Source organism: Haliotis rufescens, unplaced genomic scaffold (assembly GCF_023055435.1).
Source record: "Haliotis rufescens isolate VD_foot unplaced genomic scaffold, xgHalRufe1.0.p SCAF_18, whole genome shotgun sequence".
Taxonomy (NCBI): Eukaryota; Metazoa; Mollusca; class Gastropoda; order Lepetellida; family Haliotidae; genus Haliotis; species Haliotis rufescens.
The window spans coordinates 31935061-31956154 of NW_025963868.1; the positions used below are offsets into that span (position 1 = coordinate 31935061).

The 21094-nt window shown below is 40.1% G+C and overlaps 1 protein-coding gene across 1 annotated transcript in view; it reads left to right on the plus strand.

Moving 5' to 3' along the window:
* The first annotated feature begins 3458 nt into the window (after positions 1-3458).
* LOC125381462 overlaps positions 3459-21094 on the plus strand; it is a 146200-nt gene continuing 128564 nt past the window's right edge. Inside the window, exon 1 of the mRNA XM_048398014.1 lies at positions 3459-3901. The gene's annotated coding sequence lies outside the window, so the exon portion shown is untranslated. The remainder of the gene's footprint in view (positions 3902-21094) is intronic.

The following is a 21094-nucleotide window of genomic DNA, read 5'->3' on the forward strand; positions in this document are numbered from 1 at the left end:
TGTTTGAAGCTGAGGTGTGTCTGTTTGAAGCTGAGGTGTGTGTGTTTGAAGCTGAGGTGTGTGTGTTTGAAGCTGAGGTGTGTGTGTTTGAAGCTAAGGGGTGCAGGGTTGAAGCTGAGAGGTGCAGGGTTGAAGCTGAGGTGTGTCTGTTTGAAGCTGGATTGTGTCTGTTTGAAGCTGGGCTGTGTGTGTTTGAAGCTGAGGGATGCAGAGTTGAAGCTGAGGGGTGCGGGTTTGAAGCGGAGGTGTGTCTGTTTGAAGCTGGGTTGTGTCTGTTTGAAGCTGAGCTGTGTCTGTTTCAAGCTGGGGTGTGTCTGTTCGAAGCTGGGGTGTGTCTGTTTGAAGCTGGGCTGTGTGTGTTTGAAGCTGGGCTGTGTGTGTTTGAAGCTTAGCTGTGTCTGTTTGGAGCTGGGCTGTGTGTGTTTGAAGCTGGGCTGTGTGTGTTTGAAGCTGGGCTGTGTCTGTTTGAAGCTGGGGTGGGCGAAGTAAGGTATAAAAAACGACACCGAGGTCTTGACTGAGAATGTAAGCCTGCGACTTTGGGATATTGGGGAGGGGCTATAAACCGTCCAAATGCAAGAAATTCCAGAAAGGATAAGAAGACATAAGAAAGGATAACAATTTATTGCGTCGCGGTATAAAAGAAATTCGTCGAAAACGCGCGAGAGAAAGACCAAAGTGCGAACTTAAATAACTTCAATTCAATTGTAAGATCGCTTTGCAGTTCTTACGATTCAAATGAAAACCTCCGAGAAGGTCTCACTTGAAAGTAGTACCTCTCATTTAGTTACAATGATTCGGGCGTTTATTCGGAAAGTTGTGGGATTTTCTTGCGAACGGAGACTATGCTTGTCGTAAAAGGCGACTAACGGGATCGGGTGCTCAGGCTTGCTGACTTGGTTGATACATGTCTTCGATCCCAATTGCTTGGATTGATGCTCATGATGTCAATCACTGGATTGTCTGGTCCAGACTCGATTATTTTACAGACCACCGTCATATAGCTGGAATATTCCTGAGTGCGGCGTTAAACAACAAACCTACCAACCAACCTTGCGAACGGCTGGTTAATAAATGGTTAATTTATCAGCATTGTAAAGAACCTAGTCTCACAGTAGTGTTACGTCAAAGAATGTTTATACGTTGAAGAATGCTGAGTTGGTAACAGGTGCTGCAGTGGTCCTTTGCAAACGAAAGGTTTTCAGTGTTATCATATAGTTGCGGTGGATCCCTAGGGTTCGTTGATCGCTGAGCCAGCAGAGTTGAACCAGAAGGGAAGGAAGTTCGAGTGTGAGGGGATCGGGAAGGATTTCGTCCCTTACAGCGTGTGACAGAAAGGTCAGTTAAATACCGTCGGTAGGGGCCTGTATCCATTCAAATGTACCCTGTCAATTATAAAAAAGTGAATGAAACCTGCAGAAAGACGTGTACAATGTCAAAACTATGTCTCTGAAGTCGATGTTGTGTGTTGATGACGCAACGTCATCCGTTCGAGACGTCATCAATGATATGTGACGTCATATTGTATTGTCAAGAATGCAGCAGTGTGACATCATGTTACTGTTAAGTAATCAGTCTTTAGCGGCATTTATACATGTGAAGTATCGGAAAGTTAATCCAACTGAAGGTGTGAACGGTATTGGTAATATGTGTGTGTATATCCCTCAGTTTGTGGACAAATGGTGCAAGGCGCAGACAAGGAGTCGTTCCAGATGGCTCGCAGGATCGTTAGAGAGGAGGGACTTCTTGTAGGTGAGTCCCAGTCCATTCTGACTGCATGCCTTAACGATGGCCACGAGTCACAGTCTCATTCTGACTGTAGGCCTCCACGAGGGTCGCTAGTCACAGTCATAATCTGACTATAGGCCTCAACGATGGCCGCTTGTCACAGTCACAGGCTCGATGTAGGCCTCAGCGATTGCCATGAGACACAGTCACAAACTCGATGTTGGCCTCGGCGATTGCCACGAGTCACAGTCACAAACTCGATGTTGGCCTCGGCGATTGCCACGCGTCACAGTCACATTCTTACTGTAGACTTCCACGATGGTCAAAGACACAATCTCGCAATGAAGGACTGCGGCTTGAAGGAGGACCAGAGGTGTGTCGTCATCTTGTCGACTCCATCGGGAACTACATGTAAGTGGTGGCAGATGGCGTCAGTTCGGCCGCAGCTGAGGGACACGGAACCCAGGTTCCATGTAGTCATGCTCAGGAAATTGGGGAAATTCCCCATCGCAGAATATGGGTTATACATAAAACAGAACCTGCGACCATACTCACTCACTCACTCTACACATGATGTGGTTTGCCTTGATAGAGCAAAGGACAATGTAACTAATAAAAATAACAAACAAACTCACATACTACGACAAAATCTGTGAGTTTGTTTGTTATTATTAGTAGTAACGTGGTCCTATGGCAAGAATTATTATTATTAGTTACATGGTCCTGTGGATAGAGCTGCGTGTCGTCTTTGAAGCAGAACAAGGCTGACTACAGCCCCTGATGGTGGAGTTAATGGCGGGTGTCTTGCCACTGTTGAAAGTCATTCTAAGAAATGTTTTTTGTAGACACATTGATCACCCTGTACAAACGCAGAGAGGTACTGACTTTGTCTCCTGTTGCAGGACGCGGTTCCTAATAACGAGTGGATGGGGGAGGATTCCAGAGAGCCGTCTCACGTTATCTGTACCGCCTCCGTGGTCCATTGGTAGAAAAGACAAAGAACCGTTTTGAGGGAATAGGTCAATATTTCATTGACAATAAATAATTTATGTGTTAAAACAATGTAAAAATACACCGAAATCCCCCAAAACGGTTGTCATACTCTAGTCTATACTTTTTGTCTTCTTTTCTTTTACTTTAAGATAGCTGCTACACCTAAAGCTCGTGCGAATTTACGGTGCAAGTCCTTTTCAATGTGATTTAACGCTCAAATACGTTTGACTTCCAGTCACCGTGTAGTTTTATCAGCACTTGTGGTATGCTGATAATCCAAGCAAAAGTACAGCCTCCTCTCCGAAAGGAATGTCCACTGTAATCTTGAGGTGATAACCCACATGCCGCTAGCACACGGCGCAACGCCTTGATAAACATTTCGTGAGTCACACTGTTAACCCGACCTTTGTCCAGAATGAGAACACATGGCATGTCACCGGTATTATGCTCTGGACCTGGCGAAGAGAGTGTAAAACTGTTAATGGACACAAGAGTGAGCCGGCCATATTACACAAGGGAATTTGCAGAATACTTTGACCAAACTGGATAGTTTTGCTATGTCTAATTGTTAAGAGCACTTTATCACTATACCATGTGACGTCACGAATACACAACTGCTTGTCAGGGATTTGATTTTCCACATTGGAGGGCAACAGAGTCGATTTTCTTAAAAAATGTGAAAAACCCCACCACACAGGCTAACCAGAAAGCTATGTTGATCGGTGAGGTCAGGTCTAATTTTTGACGTATCTTCAGAAGAATAGCAGGCGTGATCAGTAACGTCTATGCTGGTGGTTTACCTTCTAATCTCATTATTTACCACAATATAAGATTGGAGCAATTTGACGAAGCGCACAGTGAGACGGTAACAAGTATATATATCCTTCTCTTGGCATTCGTGACCAACTCCTGTTATTCCGGGACAAGCCGAATATTGCAGGTTACGGAAAGGGACGAGTGGTGTCGAACACTTCTCTTGGTTGGGAGAGCAGCTAGGAGAAGGATGCGGAAAACAGTCTACGCTAGTGCTGTTGAGGAGCTTCCTTCCGCTATTTAAATACGAGGTAGCGCCGGGAACGAGGCATCGCTGTGGGGAGCTAGGACTAGCTGCATTGAGATTTGTCTTGACCTGCTGACAGGGGGCGGAGCTCGTCCGCGCATTTCTCCATGATACAACACAGTAAGTAAGTGTCGACGTATTCAAGCCTATTTGTAAATCATCCCTATGTGACTATTTATTGTCGTGTTAAATTTTAGAACGAATAGTTCAGTGTGTATACTAATATAGACGCGATGTTGGTGACTGAGATAACAAAACTAGCCCAGAAGCGTCATGAAGTACAACATACTATGTTTGTTGGTGCCGTTGTTACAGAATGGCGAAATCCAACATATACCATAAACAAGGGATAGATTACTTTTTACTCATAAAGATTGCTGCATGTAGATTTATTTTTACAATGTGTTACATGCATGTGTCATGGTTCTCACACTTTACAAAAAAATAATGAAATTTGGTAGTTTTGGAGGTAGCAGAGGGGTTCAAAATGTATCTGTAAATATTTGTCATGCACACATTGTTCAAATTAAAACCCATAATGTTGTGAGTTCGTAGCTTAGGTACAATCATGAATCATGTTACTGTATGTTTACTCCTGTTCCCTGACGCGTCATTTATTCAAGCTGTACAAAGTCCTCACATCTCGCTACATGGAAAACCAGGTCAACATTCACGCCTGCCCCCCTTGATAACAGTGATAACGTGTTAAGGATAATAATTTATAGTTAGGGCTGAAACAATATTTTCATTATGATTAATGCATTTCATATGTACCCATATCATTATACGTGTGAGACAAACATATGGTTTCTTTAAAATCTAACTCATTACTCATATCATAGAGTTTGTCCCCCTTTTATCATAGTGCCCAACTAACAAAAACATGTTTAATGTACAAATGTGCAGTTAGGACTGGTTTAACCTTTAGCTTGCTGATTGTTATCAGCATAAGGTCCTGAAAAGAGGATGATAAGATATCTTAGAAAACTGACATCAAACAAAAACAACACCAAATAAAGCATGATAGGCACGGCACGGAATAATGGTACCAATACTCTCCACTATTACAGCACATATTCTTACTTTGGAAAGTTGCCATGACTCGCCGAACCGAGAGCTGAGAGCAGCGAGCCCAAAGTCACATAGTGGGTGACCGTTAGACTTGTTTGCCCTAGTTAAATTACTTTTGCCGCCGCTGGGCTCCGTCTCTCATATCAAACTTTACCTTTGACGATGCACTTAAGGAGCCTGTAACCATGTAAGCTACAGTGACACAAGGCGGAGGATGCAGAATATAGTTTATTCTAGTGCTGTGGAGGAGCTTCCCCCGGCTATTTACATACACGAAAGCACTAGGAACGAGGCATCGCTGAGAGGAGCTTGGATATACGCTGTGTTTCCAGCATGAAGGCGGGTAGCTGGGCAGAAATGCCAAATAGATGTTCACTTCCGGAAGAAAGCATGAAAATGTGTACATAGGGGTTTTAGAGTACGCAGAATCCGATTTTAATGGGATCCACGCTGGGAAACCGATGATTCCCACTCAAAATTGAGAAATCTAAGTTGGCCACCATCCATATTACAAATTTTGATATATGGCCATAACTTTGGATCTATTTGACGTCAAATAGAAACATGATCTTGGTGGCAAATAATAGGTTTTCGGGGCCAAGGAATGCAATGAAATAGTTTAAAACACGATAGAAAATGGCCGCCATCCATTTTACGAATTTCGATATCTCTCCACAACTGTAATTTGATTCCCATCTCAGAATTGAGATTGAACATAAAACATAACTTTTCTTTCTTTTTTTCTGTCATCGGCACTTGTGAATAAAACTGTTGCAACTATATAAGATTTTGAAAATATTTTGTGGGAATGACGACGCTAATACATATAAAAGAAAAGAATCAAGAATCAAACAAAATTGTTGTTTTTTCTGACGTGATGCTACCATACAAGCAACCTATAAACTTAAAAGTTGTTGGATTCCACCTAATTCTAAAAAAAACAAGTGAAAATTCACTCGATGTCTGCAAGAGGTCCTTCACTCAATGGCCCTTGGTGTACATTGTCCACCACAAAAGCAGAGCTTTGTGCAGGGGAGACTGGCTTTGGAGCATTGGCATCGTCTTGTGAAGCGTTTCTTGCAGGCACACTTGATGAGTTCTCTGCACCCCTCTAATGCTTCAGGGAGGGTACTCCATAACGGCAGCCAGATTCCTTCGCTGTCCAGTTTCCATCCCCACTCGGAAGGACTTTGAAGAGTGGGGACTGGCCTTTGGGCATGTCCCCAGATGTGTCCGGCTTGGTAAGCCGCTCGCTTGACATGTTGTAGCAGTGCTGCACTTGACGGCAGGATGTTCTCCAGCTTCCGATTACCGTAGGAGAACAGTTGTTTCCTAGCTTCATTCACTTCAGTGAGCTGTGATGTGCAAGAGTAGAGCAGGACCACATATCTCTCGAGTTCTTTTATGTCAGCGTCTGTCACCTCATCTGGCGTATCTGACAACTGATGAAATACGTCGTTGATTTGAGGATGTGACTTCCATACTTTCCAGGCTGTCTTCTTACCGATGGAGCAGCATGACGACACCGTGTCATAGCCTGACAATGCATGCATGAATGGCAAGCCTCTGCAGTAATCATTGCCCATCTCACTGGCAACAATATGATCTCCAATGTAACGGAAATGGGCACCATGTCCGAAAGCTAACCAAAGTTCACAATCTTCCATGTCAATTGCAGTCGCAATGGCAAGAATCAGTACGTCCGCGCTGTGGCATATAACATTATCTTCTTCATGCCATGTTTGTACGCATGGAGACAATGGAGCATCATTCGGTAGTCTGACTCTTCGTGTGAGCATGGCTGTAGGTCAGAAGCATCTAGTTTTGTGGATGAGGTTTCACTCTGACCCTTTGTTGTGATCAGTATCTTCCCTGTTGCTGTTGCTTCAAATTCAATAACTGTGACTAGAAACTTGAAGAGTTCTGTCTTGTTGATGTTGACGTGCAAGCAACTTTTCCAGTTGTGTGGAAGTCGTGTTGTCTCAGACACACGAAAAGCTTCTCCTGTTCCTCGGTCCTCTCTGGGGTGCGCTTTCAGACTGTCAGCCATGTAGGTATCCCATACAACATCTACCCGTGTAGCATGTACAAACTGCCTCTTCAGATACGAGATAAATACATACTCTGCATAGTCTTTGAACGTTTTCACATTTGTTGTGGCAGTCTTCGCATCGAACGTGTGGACAAGGGCAGCACCATCAAAGATCTTCACGTCCACAGTAGGTGTGGTCTGTGGACGTGGTGCTAGTGGTTCCAGACACTTTAGCAAGTCAGATTTTTCTCCGAGACGCATCATGTTGTTTTCAGCCAGCGACGGTGGCCAAGAGTGGTTTGTATGCTGGAAGAATACGCCCATTTCACCATTTCGTGCTTGACAAGAGATTACATTCGCGAAAATAGCTGCAGGTCGCTCTTCATGTTGGACATTTTGGACTTTATCTTTGAGGAGACGTTCCGTTCTCCTGACTTGATCAACTGGAGGTTATTTTTTTGGAATAGTGTCATTGAAAGGCTTCTCCATCTTCCCAACTCGCAAATCATGTTGTACTGAGTCCTACCTAATTCCTCGGCTTCTGAGAAGTTCTGGACGACTTGATCAGACATGATGACCTTCGTGTCGAGTGTGAGGAGATCAGCGCTCTTTTCTGTGATGGGTTTACACAATTCATGTAGAACATCTATCATGCTTTGGACATTTATTGCATTTTTTTTTGTGTGGTCAGAGTTTGCTTATGGTGTCGATCATTGTGGGTTGTCTTCTGAGATGTGCTCACTTCAACCTCATGTATTATCCTGGCCATCTCCGGACCTGCAATCATCCACCGCATGAGGGCTTCTTCATTTTCAGTGATGCCGATTATTCCACCATCCCCATCCAACACAGCATTGAGCTGCTCGTGTACATGGTTAGGAGCCATCATGGAGAAGCGATGAGTTGTTTTCTGTGTCACAAAGTGTTCTTTTTTTAAACTCATTGCACACTGCTGGACATTCACACTGTAACCACACGTGAACAGACAACTGCCTCGCATAGTGGAAGTGAACCATGGCAAACATCCATGGCCCAATTTTTCCTAGTGTGCCAATGTAGAGCTCAAAGTTTCCTTTACACTGTGATTGCATGAAATGGAGGAAGAGAAGTTTGAAGGTTTTGTTCCAGTACCGAAACTGCGGATGATGCGTCTCCATGTGTGTGCACCAGTTTTCGAATGGCATCACAGGCTTCGCGTCTGCCTCTGCTTCTACTTTGTATGAACTGTAGACTTGGCTGTGTAAACAAAACAGTGCAGCAGCTATTACTTGATGAGCCCACTGAGAACGTGCCGTTAATGATCCCTTTCTAAGAGCATCAGCCCTACCATCGGTGGTAACGTTCGCAGTCGTCAGTACAACCAACCATCCACTGCCATCTAGGCAATCTCCTAGAACATTCAGGAGCGCCATTCTATATGCAATCCACCCATCATCACCAGATACTTGTCTTTGCCATAGGCAGCTGGCCAGATCCACTGGCGATGGCATACAGCGGCTGATCAACAGTCAATCCTTGTCCAGGATGCACATGATCGGTAGCTTTAGCAATTACATCCATGCCATGCTTTACCATCGCCAAAGATTGTGCATTATCACGGAATAATGGCATGAGCCCAGATATCGCCGGTGGTCTGGGGCAGGAATCTTGTGAAGCTGCAAAATGTGCAGGCCAAGAGATGTTATCTTAAGCTTCTGATTTCAGTTCAGGTTTTTCCAACAGCTTCTCAACTGCCTGTGCCCATGAGAGCTACAGCTCATCTGAGTTGACTGGAGACGTTTTGGGGACCGCTTGTCCCTCTGTCTTGCATTGTATAGGGTTATCGGTTGGGAATGCAGCTGGCGGGACAGTACTTTACGACTCCGTGATTGGCTTGATCTTCTTTGTCCTTGGTGTGTCCTTGTCGATGAGAGGTTTGTTCTGGAGCTCTGTGCCTGCACATACATTCGTAACATGCTGTGTCAGAGAGATGGCAGTTCCATGGAACGCAGTTTGTACTGAAGTGGATGAAAGATTGTGATGTTCTTGTTGTGGATCAGCAACCCAAGGTACAAAGGAAGTCTCGTTCCAGGCTGTGTCGAGTCTGTGAAGCAGTGGTTTCTTTCCTGCTACTTGTGTGTTGAATGTGAGCAACTCATCTATTGATACTGCAGTTGTTTTCACAACATGATTGTTTTCCATCTGGTTTTGGATGTTTGTACCTCCAAGAATTATCTGAAGCAACGCAATTAGGGAAGTTGGATTATCCTCATACTGCTCGTCTATCAATGATCCTGTGAATTTGTAGCGTTTCTGAAAGATCTTCTTCCTGATTATGTTTCCATCTCTCATGAGTACAACAGCATCACTCTCGGGGTCCTGCTTCTTGGCCTCCAAAAAGGTATTTACGACCTCATTCTTAAACGTGAGCATGACTTCATATTTGCTTTTATGTGCTTCCAAGTCAGGAATTCGTGTGAGAAGCTTCTCCTTCAGACGAGTTGAGTTTGTGCGCCCTGACATGTCGCCGCCAAGTTGTTCAAGTCGTGATCTGTAGAGTCGTATGAGGCTTGACAGCTTGAATATGTGTTCTGTATGCTCATCCACCTGGCGAGTCTCTTCAACGTAGGACACCAATTCTGCTATAGCATCAGGGGCTAGATCTTAATTTTCCTTCGATTCCACTTTCCTAATGTGTGCGCGATGTCTATTGCTGTAGTCAGACAAACACTATTTGTGGTATATGGCATCTATTGCAGTCATGTCTCCAGAGGACAGCTTTGCTAGTAGTCGGGTATCACGAAGCTCAGTTGCCCCCTCCTGAACATTTATGTCCTTTCGTGGTGTGGCTGCTGTATGATAATCATCCTCCACTTTTTCAGCGCAAAAGAAGCAGATATTTTCTTTAGCTTAGCAGGACTTTCCAGGAAACGCACAATGCAGTCTACCTTTGAGTGGAGAAGTCACTGGTTTAGGATCCTCTAGTTTGGCAACCTTCTTGCGAACACGCTCAACTTTATCTTGGTTAAGCCTTGTGTATCAAATTTTGTGCCATCTTGCATTGTGTTGAAAGAGGGTTGCAGCGAAACCTTGACCGTCATCCAAACGTGACAACTGTATATTCATCGGCAGCGCACCAAGCGAGTGTAGCTCCTGGATGTGCTCAGCTAAGGATTCATTGCCTTTGGACTGATTTACATTCTTGCATTGGGACGGGTCTCTCAGGGGTTCAGTTGAACCTTTCTGGCACAGGGCACACAGCGTCCACTCTGTTTGGGTAAATACCGGGTGATGGGCAGAAGTACTGTCAAGCTTTGTTTTCTTGGTCGCCATCGCTCCATATAGCTTGGTTGTATTGGACAAGTCTTCAACGCTCATTCTACAGTCTAATGAACACTGTTAAAATCTCGATCCCTGAAAAGAATCGTGACATTAGTTACGTTCCTTTCAATATTTATCAGAAATCTGCATCAAAGTTTCAGCTGAATGCTGATCAGGATGCATGTTTTTAAATTCTGCAAATTAAGCACATCATGAAAGAAATACTTATGCATGCATTCACCGGGTGTACTATGGATATGCTTTTCCTGAAAAATAAATGAAAAGAGATTTATGAATTAATGTTTGGGTGGAGTTTTAATTAAAATCGTTTACCCTTCAAAAAAGCATATTTGTCGTTTACACAAGTTGTTACACGGATGGCGGCCATCTTGGATCTTGCTCTGGATGCACTTTATAGAATTTTAAACTATTTCATTGCATTCCATGGCCCCCAAAACCTACAATTTGCCACCAAGATCATGTTTCTATGTCAAATAGCTCCAAAGTTATGGCCATATATCAAAATTTGTAATACCGATGGTTGTCATTTTGAATTTCTCAATTTTTAGTTGGAACCTATGGTTTGCCAGCGTGGATCCCATTAATATCGGATTCTGCATACTCTAAAACCCCTATGTACAAATTGTCACGCTTTCTTCCGGAAGTGAACATCTTGGCCTTATAGTGTTAGGGGAAGTATACAGGATCCGTTACTTTTGTAGCATGTATGTCGACATGGTTTATTTGAAATTTCAAGCCACGCATTGACTGAAATGAAACATCCAAATCATGTGCGTGGAATGTTGATGCTATTTTTTTGCAGCAATAAGAGGTACTTCAAAATCGTCTTGCTATTCTGAGACTTAGTCACGTTTCGTAATGCAGATAGCCCATGACATTTGTTCATTTTGTTTTTTAAAGAGCTGAAAATGTTTAGGGGAAATATAAATCTATTTTGCTAAAGTTAACCGGTCTATGTTTTGTAAGAATAAACTACTGCGCATTGAGCGATTATCTCCTTTAGCTAAAGGCGCAGTAAAGAGCTTTATCACGCGCTGACCTTGCAATGCTGTACATCTTATCTTATTCAAGCTGTATCACTGAGTGTGAGTGATTATCTCCCTTACCCAAACAGCTCTGTTTTGCACTACCTTTGCAATGCATCGTATGTTATTCAGGCAGCCATCGAGAGAGGTTACAGGGAGGAATTTAGGTCAAACCTATCACGCGCACTCAATCTTTCAACTTGCTGTTGCAACACATTGTACAACACGATTAAATACCAGGCTTCTATAAAGTATGACTTTGTTCAATAAACAAAACATGTAAAACAACGGGTTTGATATGAGAAATTTGTTATTATTTGTCTTCATTATCACATGTATGACACTTGCTGGGGGATTGCCTAAAAGTCGGGCCAAGAAAAGCCGGGCCGGGCCGGGCCAGCGGGTAATACTAAAAATGGATTGCAGAATAATAAAACGAAACGCGCATATCTAGGCAGATCTCAAATGTCCACAAACGTATAGTTTTGCTCATTTAATTGAGTTTGAATAAAAATGCACCTTCAACAATGTAATTAACTGATGATTATGACTACATACCGTGAGTCTCGTAGAAAAGTCAGTGTCTTGACTGTGTGTATTCTTTGATTAGAATGCTTCTCGCCGACCTTAGCGTGTAGGGGTGTGATGTCCTGGGCAGGAAACGACAGTGTTTTGACTACTCTTCTTTCATTAATTAACGTGTTACGGTAATTAACCTTTACTAATTCGTGTTAAAACCAACACAGGATGTTTTCTGGAATGAATGATGTTTATTCTCGTAAATCACGGCAGTGATACAGAGATGTAATTGGACACAAGAATAAGATACAATGAAGAAAACATGTCAGTGGAACATTTCCATACATGATCTTATATAACTTGCCAGTTTTAATAGAGTTGGCTTATAAGTAATGGACATCAAATGAGATAATTTTACGGCAGAAGGATACATACAGTAGTATTGAGGCAAAAACTTGTTTCTAATTTCTGAGAGTTTTGGACATTCTAATAAAAAGTGCATTTCATCACATATAAAATGTTTACACAATGTACATTTTCTTTCCTCTCTCACAATATTATACCATCTTCCTGTTTCAATGGGTAATCTATGATTTGCTGTTCTAAAACGAGCAAGAGAGATGCGTAAGGTGATTGGTAGTTCTAGTAAATAAGGTTCTAGAGATGGTAACTCTTTAAACATGTTATAATAGTAACCTTTAGATGAATTTTCCTTTGATTCTCGCCATCTTTGCAGAAAATTATCAATGAGAACATGTTTCACATTTTGTTTCAACCATGCGGCACTAATAAAGGTTTGAGACAGCCAAATGTAATTAAAGTCTATATTTTGAAGAATGCATTTTACTTCTTTTAATAGTGGGAAATGGTAATCTGGATTTGCAATCGACATTTGAAACATAAGTTTATATACTATACTAGAAAGGCTAGTTTGTGATGATGTTAGCTTGCACCAATATGAAATCATTCTTATCTTAATGAAAATGCTGAGAGGATACCTCCCTAGTTCACCATATACCATGCAATCGGGTGTTGACTGTTTTAACTTGAGAATATATTTACAAAATTTAAGATGTACACGTTCAATGACAACAGCATTTTCAAAACCCCACACCTCAGATCCATATAACAATAATGGCTGAACAAGTTGATCAAATAATTTCAGTTGACAGTCAATAGGAATTTCTAATATTCTTAATTTACGAAATACAGCGTACATTGCTCTAGATGCCTGATCTGTCAGTCTCTTTAGTGCCTTACAGAATCTACCAGTGTTTGTAAATAAAATACCAAGGTAAACATATTTTTTAACAACATGAAGAAACGAGCCATTTAACATAAACTTGAAGACTATTTGTGGAGCGCTTGGCAAAAATAACAACTTTCGTTTTGTCAACATTGACTTTAAATTTCCAGATAGTACAATATTCTTCAAATATAGTGAGACACTTTCTTAAATCTTCTGGGCTTTCGGCCATTAAAACAGTATCGTCGGCATACACAATGAGAAAAAGTTTTATGTACAGTTCAAGTGAATCTATTAAAAGGTTATTTACATTATGCAGTCCTTCAAAGTCATTTTCAGATAAAAATTGTTCAAGGTCATTAAGGTACAAAGCAAACAGGAAAGGTGACAAATTTTCACCTTGTCTTACACCAGTTTGACATTGGAAGAAATCTGACACCTTGTTATTATGTGTAACACAAGATTTGATATTTTGATACATATTATATATGACATTAAAACATTTTCCTTTGATATTAGACTTCATCATTTTTGTCCAGAGACCACACCTCCATACTGTATCGAAAGCTTTGCTAAAATCGACGAAAACACAATACAACTTCTTATTAAGGTTTATATAGATATCAATGAGAGCTTTAAGAATAAACATATTGTCAATTGTTGAGTATTTTTTTCTAAATCCTGCTTGCGCTTCGCTTATCAGATTAGTCTGAACTGAGTAAGCTTGTAAACGATTATTCAATAGTGTAGTGAACAATTTACCTAAACAGCTTAGGATAGAAATACCTCTGTAATTGTCTGGGTCAGCTTGGTTTCCTTTGTTTTTGTAGATTGGTTTTATTTTGCCAACAAGCCAAGCTTCAGGTAAAACTCCAGTGTCAAAAACGAGGTTAAAAAGCCTTATGTAAACCGGCATCATAACATGAATAGAGCTTTTAATGTACTCATTGTAAATACCATCCAACCCACAAGCCTTACTGTTCTTCAATGCACGGACAGCTGACATAATTTCTTCTTCTGTAATCCTACAATCTAAGATATCATCATGGTTATCGTAATTTGTGTTATTGGCAAAAACATTGTCATTATCATCAGAACTTTGATTAAGATCTTTAAAAAATTGGAAAAAAATGTCAATACTGATTTGTTCTGCTGTTTTCTTTGGTTCAAATGATTTTTAAATTTCCCACAAAATCTTAGGGTTACTATCCTTACATTCCCTCAGTTGTTGGACACATTTGTTTTGATATGTCTTAAATGCCTTCTTTAGGGTTTTACTATAAGCTCTACTAGCTGAAATGTACAGAGCTTTGCTATTACTGTCTTTAGTCCTTCCATATATACGTTTACGCTTGTGGTAAAATCTACGTGATGATTTACATTTTTCATCAAACCAGGGTTTATGCTTGTGCTTATGTACAGAATGTCTAGAATTTCTTACAGTACCTAGAGTAGTTTCAGCCGCAGTAACCAGCGTCTGAGAGAGTTTATTTACAATTTGGTTAATGTCATTTCGCTCTATTTGGTCTTTAGATGCATCTAATTCTGTACACTGATGGGTAATGACAACCTTATCGATATTACATAAAAATGTTTCACTTTTATCAGGAACCCATCTGTTTACAACTTTATGTACATGTACATCCTTGTCATCATCTATAACTGGAGATAGTTGTTGTGCTGTACAATCTAACGTTAACGATAAGCCACAGTGTACATCGGACGAGATCGGGTCAAACTCCTGTACCTCAAAATCTATTAATAATGGGAATGTTTCTGCTGATGCAATACAATAATCGACAACACTGGCATTTCTGCATGTCAGTTTACCAATACCCTTGTCTTTGCCTAATCTTCCATTCACAATATACAGCCCGTTATTTTTACATAAATCCAGGAGTTTATACCCGTTACAGTTTGTTTCAGTATCCATTGATATTCTATCTAACTTTACACCGGTGGCAACTAGAAGTTGTACATTTGAAAACAATAATTCCTTGCAATAATATCATTGTCACATAAATATTCGTCCAAAATGATAAAATCCGGAAGATTTTTAGTACGACAATTCATATCACAAACAATACACATGTACTGTGAGCAGTTTGACATACGAATGATATCATTTTCTAGTGTTGTAAATATTTCCGGTTAATGAAATCTACTTTGCTCTGGTGGTATATACACAGTTCCTAGGATAAGGTCATCGTTAACATGCAGGAAATCACTTGGTATCTTGCACCATAAAACAATATCATGCATCTTTTCGATGACGCTGACCTTGTCAAATAGTGTCTCTTTGATGGCTACAATGATCCCGCCAGATACACGTGTGTTCAGTGCGTTAGTTCTGTTATTCATATGAACTGAGAATCCTGGGATTTTCACAGCATCTAAATCACACGTTTTAGTTTCAGTCAGACACAGTATATCGTATCTGGCACATCGTTCACAAAATCGGGGTTCAACAGCTTTGTCCTAATCCCACACACATTAAAAGACAGTATCTTAAGTTTCTCGTGGGAAGTTACGTTTTCACTGTTAGGCGACTCACGGGTTTGCTGACCTCCGTTATTCTCCTACCGCGGCCTGTTTTCTCCCGTGTCCTCAGTCCTGGCCATCTTGTTTGGTTGTCTGTTGTCTGACCGACCGACGGCACTCGCGTATGATCTCCTGCTGGGGGGAGGGCCTCGTGGGGTGAGATCTATAAACGGGTCGTCTCCTGGGTATTCGCGAATGTCAAAGGACTGACACGACACGTGTTAATAACTGTCCAAGCACTTCTTAAGTTCCTAACATTATTCATATCTAAAGACTAGTATTATATCTAATTATCTACCACTTTATTGTCTCATATTTCAGTAGTTAAGGTGCTCAAAGTGAAGCCCTTTTCCCCTCTACATTCTCAACATAGTCTCTATCAGAAGTGTTTGGCTTGTGTTGGGTCCGACTTGGCCCGGGCGGTCAAAATCAACTTTAATCACACAGATGTATCTTCAAATGTGTTTATATCTATAGATTAGTATTATATCTACCTATACACCACTTTATAATGTCCAGGTGTATCGCATTTAAAGAAATCTGCGCCGTTAAAGTAAAGCATTTTTACTGTATTTTCTTTAAGAAATCCAAGTCAGGAATGTTCGGTCCGACTTGGCCCGGGCTGTTAAAATCAACTTAAATTTCACAGATGTATCATCAAATGGATTCACATCTATAGAGTAGTACTATATCTACCTAAATACCACTATATAATGTCACAGATGGCTGTACTTAAAGAAAACAAGGTGCTCAAAGTGAAGCCCTTTTCACCTCTACATTCAAAACATAGTCTCTATCAGAAGTGTTTGGCTTGTGTTGGGTCCGACTTGGCCCGGGCTGTCACAATCAACTTTAAACACACATATATATCTTCAAATGTGTTTACATCTATCGAATAGTATTATATCTACCTATACACCACTTTATAATGTCCAAATGTATCGCATTTAAAGAAATCTGCGCCGTTAAAGTGAAGCATTTTTACTGTATTTTCTTTAAAAAATCCAAGTCAGAAATGTTCGGTCCGACCTGGCCCGGGCTGTTAAAATCAACTTAAATCTCACAGATGTATCATCAAATGGATTCGCATCTATAGATTAGTACTATATCTACCTATAAACCACTTTATAATGTCACAGATTGCAGTATTTAAAGAAAACAAGGTGCTCAAAGTGAAGCCCTTTTCACCTCTACATTCTTAACATAGTCTCTATCAGAAGTGTTTGGCTTGTGTTGGGTCCGACTTGGCCCGGGCGGTCAAAATCAACTTTAAACACACATATGTATCTTCAAATGTGTGTACATCTATAGAATAGTATTATATCTACCTATAAACCACTTTATAATGTCACAGATTGCAGTATTTAAAGAAAACAAGGTGCTCAAAGTGAAGCCCTTTTCACCTCTACATTCTCAACATAGTCTCTATCAGAAGTGTTTGGCTTGTGTTTGGTCCGACTTGGCCCGGGCGGTCAAAATCAACTTTAAACACACATATGTATCTTCAAATGTGTTTACATCTATAGAATAGTATTATATCTACCTATACACCACTTTATAATGTCCAAATGTATCGCATTTAAAGAAATCTGCGCCGTTAAAGTGAAGAATTTTTACTGTATTTTCTTTAAAAAATCCAAGTCAGAAATGTTCGGTCCGACCTGGCCCGGGCTGTTAAAATCAACTTAAATCTCACAGATGTATCTTCAAATGGATACACATCTACAGATTAGTACTATATCTACCTATACACCACTTTATAATGTCTCTATCAGAAGTGTTTGGCTTGTGTTGGGTCTGACGTGGCCCGGGCGGTCAAAATCAACTTTAAACACACATATGTATCTTCAAATGTGTTTACATCTACAGAGTTATATCTACCTATACACCACGTTATAATATCACAGTATATCGCGTTTAAAGGAAACTGGTCCGTTAAAGTCCCGCTCTTTTACAGTTTTTTTCTCAAGAAAATCTGTCACATGTACTTGTCCCTTTTTGATGGTATGTGTTTGGTCGGAAAATCCCTTGCTTTTGCCTATTCCGTCGTGATTTCTTCAAGGATCATACACACATTTTATTCGACCTGAAGTACATGACGGAATAGTTACCAGGCCAGGCCACGAGGAGGCACAGGAATGCTGGCCCAAAAAGTGTAATACTGCAAGAAAAATAGCCACAAGAAAAGTTCTTACTAGGGTACCATTTAATACGGTTCTCCCATGACAAAATAAGGTATCGGACTAATTACAATTTGCATGTTCCAGAAAATCATAAGCATCAACCAATATCTATTTGCTATTCATCGAATGTTATTATTTTATAAGTAGTCAGTGAACAATTCCAAACATAAGAAAGTGTTGGTGCGTTGTCTTATGACCCTTCTTAACACCCGAATTATGGTACGATTTATTTCTCCTACTAATAATCTTTCTTTCTTCCAGTTATTAGAGAATTACATGAAACTCGCTGTAATCAAAAGACGAGAGTAGCGTAAATAGGATGTAGGCTCTGGAGCTAACAGCGGTCTTGGACCTCGGTTTTACGTCTCATCCGAAAAACTAGGTAACAAAGCTGCTACTGTAGCAGGGGTGGTTCATTTTGAAAAATGACAAGCTGCGGTTGTTTGTTGAGGTGACATTTATTCCAATCACAATTGATCAATCAACCCTGTAATAAAATATATACCATTATATACTGTACATAGAATAGCATACGGCTGCATATTAATTATTTTCTAGTTTGCGTAGTCACATTAATCCATACATGCAACGCATACAGTTACACATCACTAGTTCGTTGTAGATAAATTATATTAAATTAGGGAGTAAGTAGTTATATATTACTGTAAGGTGCCACTAACTGATGTGCAAAACGTAAACCAGTTATTAGTATCATTTCATACTAAAAAAGGAATTAAAGATCAAAAACTAAATATATGGACTATCAAGGTGTACAGATTAAGTGCCAAGAAAATCCGGAAATGGTGCTGTGAAGTTGTAAAATTTGAGTCCTGGGAAAACATTAAGAACATTATTACATGTGACATAATGAATAATACTTCATACTCAGATATGAGAGTTGGAATGGAGCCTATCATCAATACCATTATTATTGCATAATGAGGTTTAAGTTGATTTTAACAGCCCGGGCCAGGTCGGACCGAACATTTCTGACTTGGATTCTTTTAAGGAAATACAGTAAAAATGCTTCACTTTAATGGCCCAGATTTCTTTAAATGCGATACAGCCATCTGTGACATTATGAAGTGGTATTAAGGTAGATATAGTACTAATCTATAGATGTGAATCCATTTGATGATACATCTGTGACGTTTAAGTAGATTTTGACAGCCCGGGCTAAGTCGGACCGAACACTTCAGACATAGATTTTCTTAAGAAAATACAGTAACAATGCTTCACTTTGATGACCTTGTATTCTTTAAATACGATGTACCGTGACATTATAAAGTGGTGTATAGGTAGATATAGCACTAATTTATAGATGTAAACACATTTGAAGATACATCTGTGTGTTTAAAGTTGATTTTGACCGCCCGGGCCAAATCGGACCCAACACAAGCCAAACACTTCTGATAGAGACTATGTTGAGTATGTAGAGGGGAAAAGGGCTTCACTTTGAGCACCTTGTTTTCTAAAAATACTGCAATCTGTAACATTATAAAGTGGTGTAAAGGTAGATATAATACTAATCTATAGATGTGAATCCATTTGATGATACATCTGTGAGGTTTAAGTTGATTTTAACAGCCCGGACCAGGTCGGACCGAACATTTCCGACTTGGATTTTTTAAAGAAAATACAGTAAAAATTCATCACTTTAACGGCGCAGATTTCTTTAAATGCGATACACCTGGACATTATAAAGTGGTGTATAGGTAGATATAATACTAATCTTTAGATGTAAACACATTTGAATATACATCTGTGTGTTTAAAGTTGGTTTTGACCGCCCGGGCCAAGTCGGACCAAACACAAGCCAAACACTTCTGATAGAGACTATGTTGAGAATGTAGAGGTGAAAAGGGCTTCACTTTGAGCACCTTGTTTTCTATAAATACTGCAATCTGTGACATTATAAAGTCGTGATAAGGTAGATATAATACTAATCTATAGATGTTAATCCATTTTATGATACATCTGTGAGGTTTAAGTTGATTTTAACAGCCCGGGCCAGGTCGGACCGAACATTTCTGACTTGGATTTTCTTAAGAAAATACAGTAAAAATTCTTCATTTTAACGGCGCAGATTTCTTTAAATGCGATACACTTGGACATTATGAAGTGGTGTATAGGTAGATATAACACTAATCTATAGATGTAAACACATTTGAAGATACATATGTGTGTTTAAAGTTGATTTTGACCGCCCGGGCCAAGTCGGACCCAACACAAGCCAAACACTTCTGATAGAGACTATGTTGAGAATGTAGAGGGGAAAAAGGCTTTACTTTGAGCACCTTGTTTTCTATAAATACTGCAATCTGTGACATTATAAAGTGGTATATAGGTAGATATAATACTAATCTATAGATGTGAATCCATTTGATGATACATCTGTGAGGTTTAAGTTGATTTTAACAGCCCGGACCAGGTCGGACCGAACATTTCCGACTTGGATTTTTTAAAGAAAATACAATAAAAATTCTTCACTTTAACGGCGCAGATTTCTTTCAATGCGATACACTTGGACATTATAAAGTGGTGTATAGGTAGATATAATACTAATTTTTAGATGTAAACACATTTGAAGATACATCTGTGTGTTTAAAGTTGATTTTGACCGCCCGGGCCAAGTCGGACCCAACACAAGCCAAACATTTCTGATAGAGACTATGTTGAGAATGTAGAGGTGAAAAGGGCTTCATTTTGAGCAGCTTGTTTTCTATAAATACTGCAATCTGTTACATTATTAAGTGATGTATAGGTAGATATAATACTAATCTATAGATGTGAATCCATTTGATGATACATCTGTGAGGTTTACGTTGATCTTAACAGCCCGGGCCAGGTCGGACCGAACATTTCTGACTTGGATTTTCTTAAAAAAATACAGTAAAAATTCTTCACTTTAACGGCGCAGATTACTTTAAATGCGATACACCTGGACATTATAAAGTGGTGTATAGGTAGATATAATACTAATCTTTAGATGTAAACACATTTGAATATACATCTGTGTGTTTAAAGTTGATTTTGACCGCCCGGGCCAAGTCGGACCAAACACAAGCCAAACACTTCTGATAGAGACTATGTTGAGAATGTAGAGGTGAAAAAGGCTTTACTTTGAGCACCTTGTTTTCTTTAAATACGATGTACCGTGACATTATAAAGTGGTGTATAGGTAGATATAGCACTAATTTATAGATGTAAACACATTTGAAGATACATCTGTGTGTTTAAAGTTGATTTTGACCGCCCGGGCCAAATCGGACCCAACACAAGCCAAACACTTCTGATAGAGACTATGTTGAGTATGTAGAGGTGAAAAGGGCTTTACTTTGAGCACCTTGTTTTCTATAAATACTGCAATCTGTG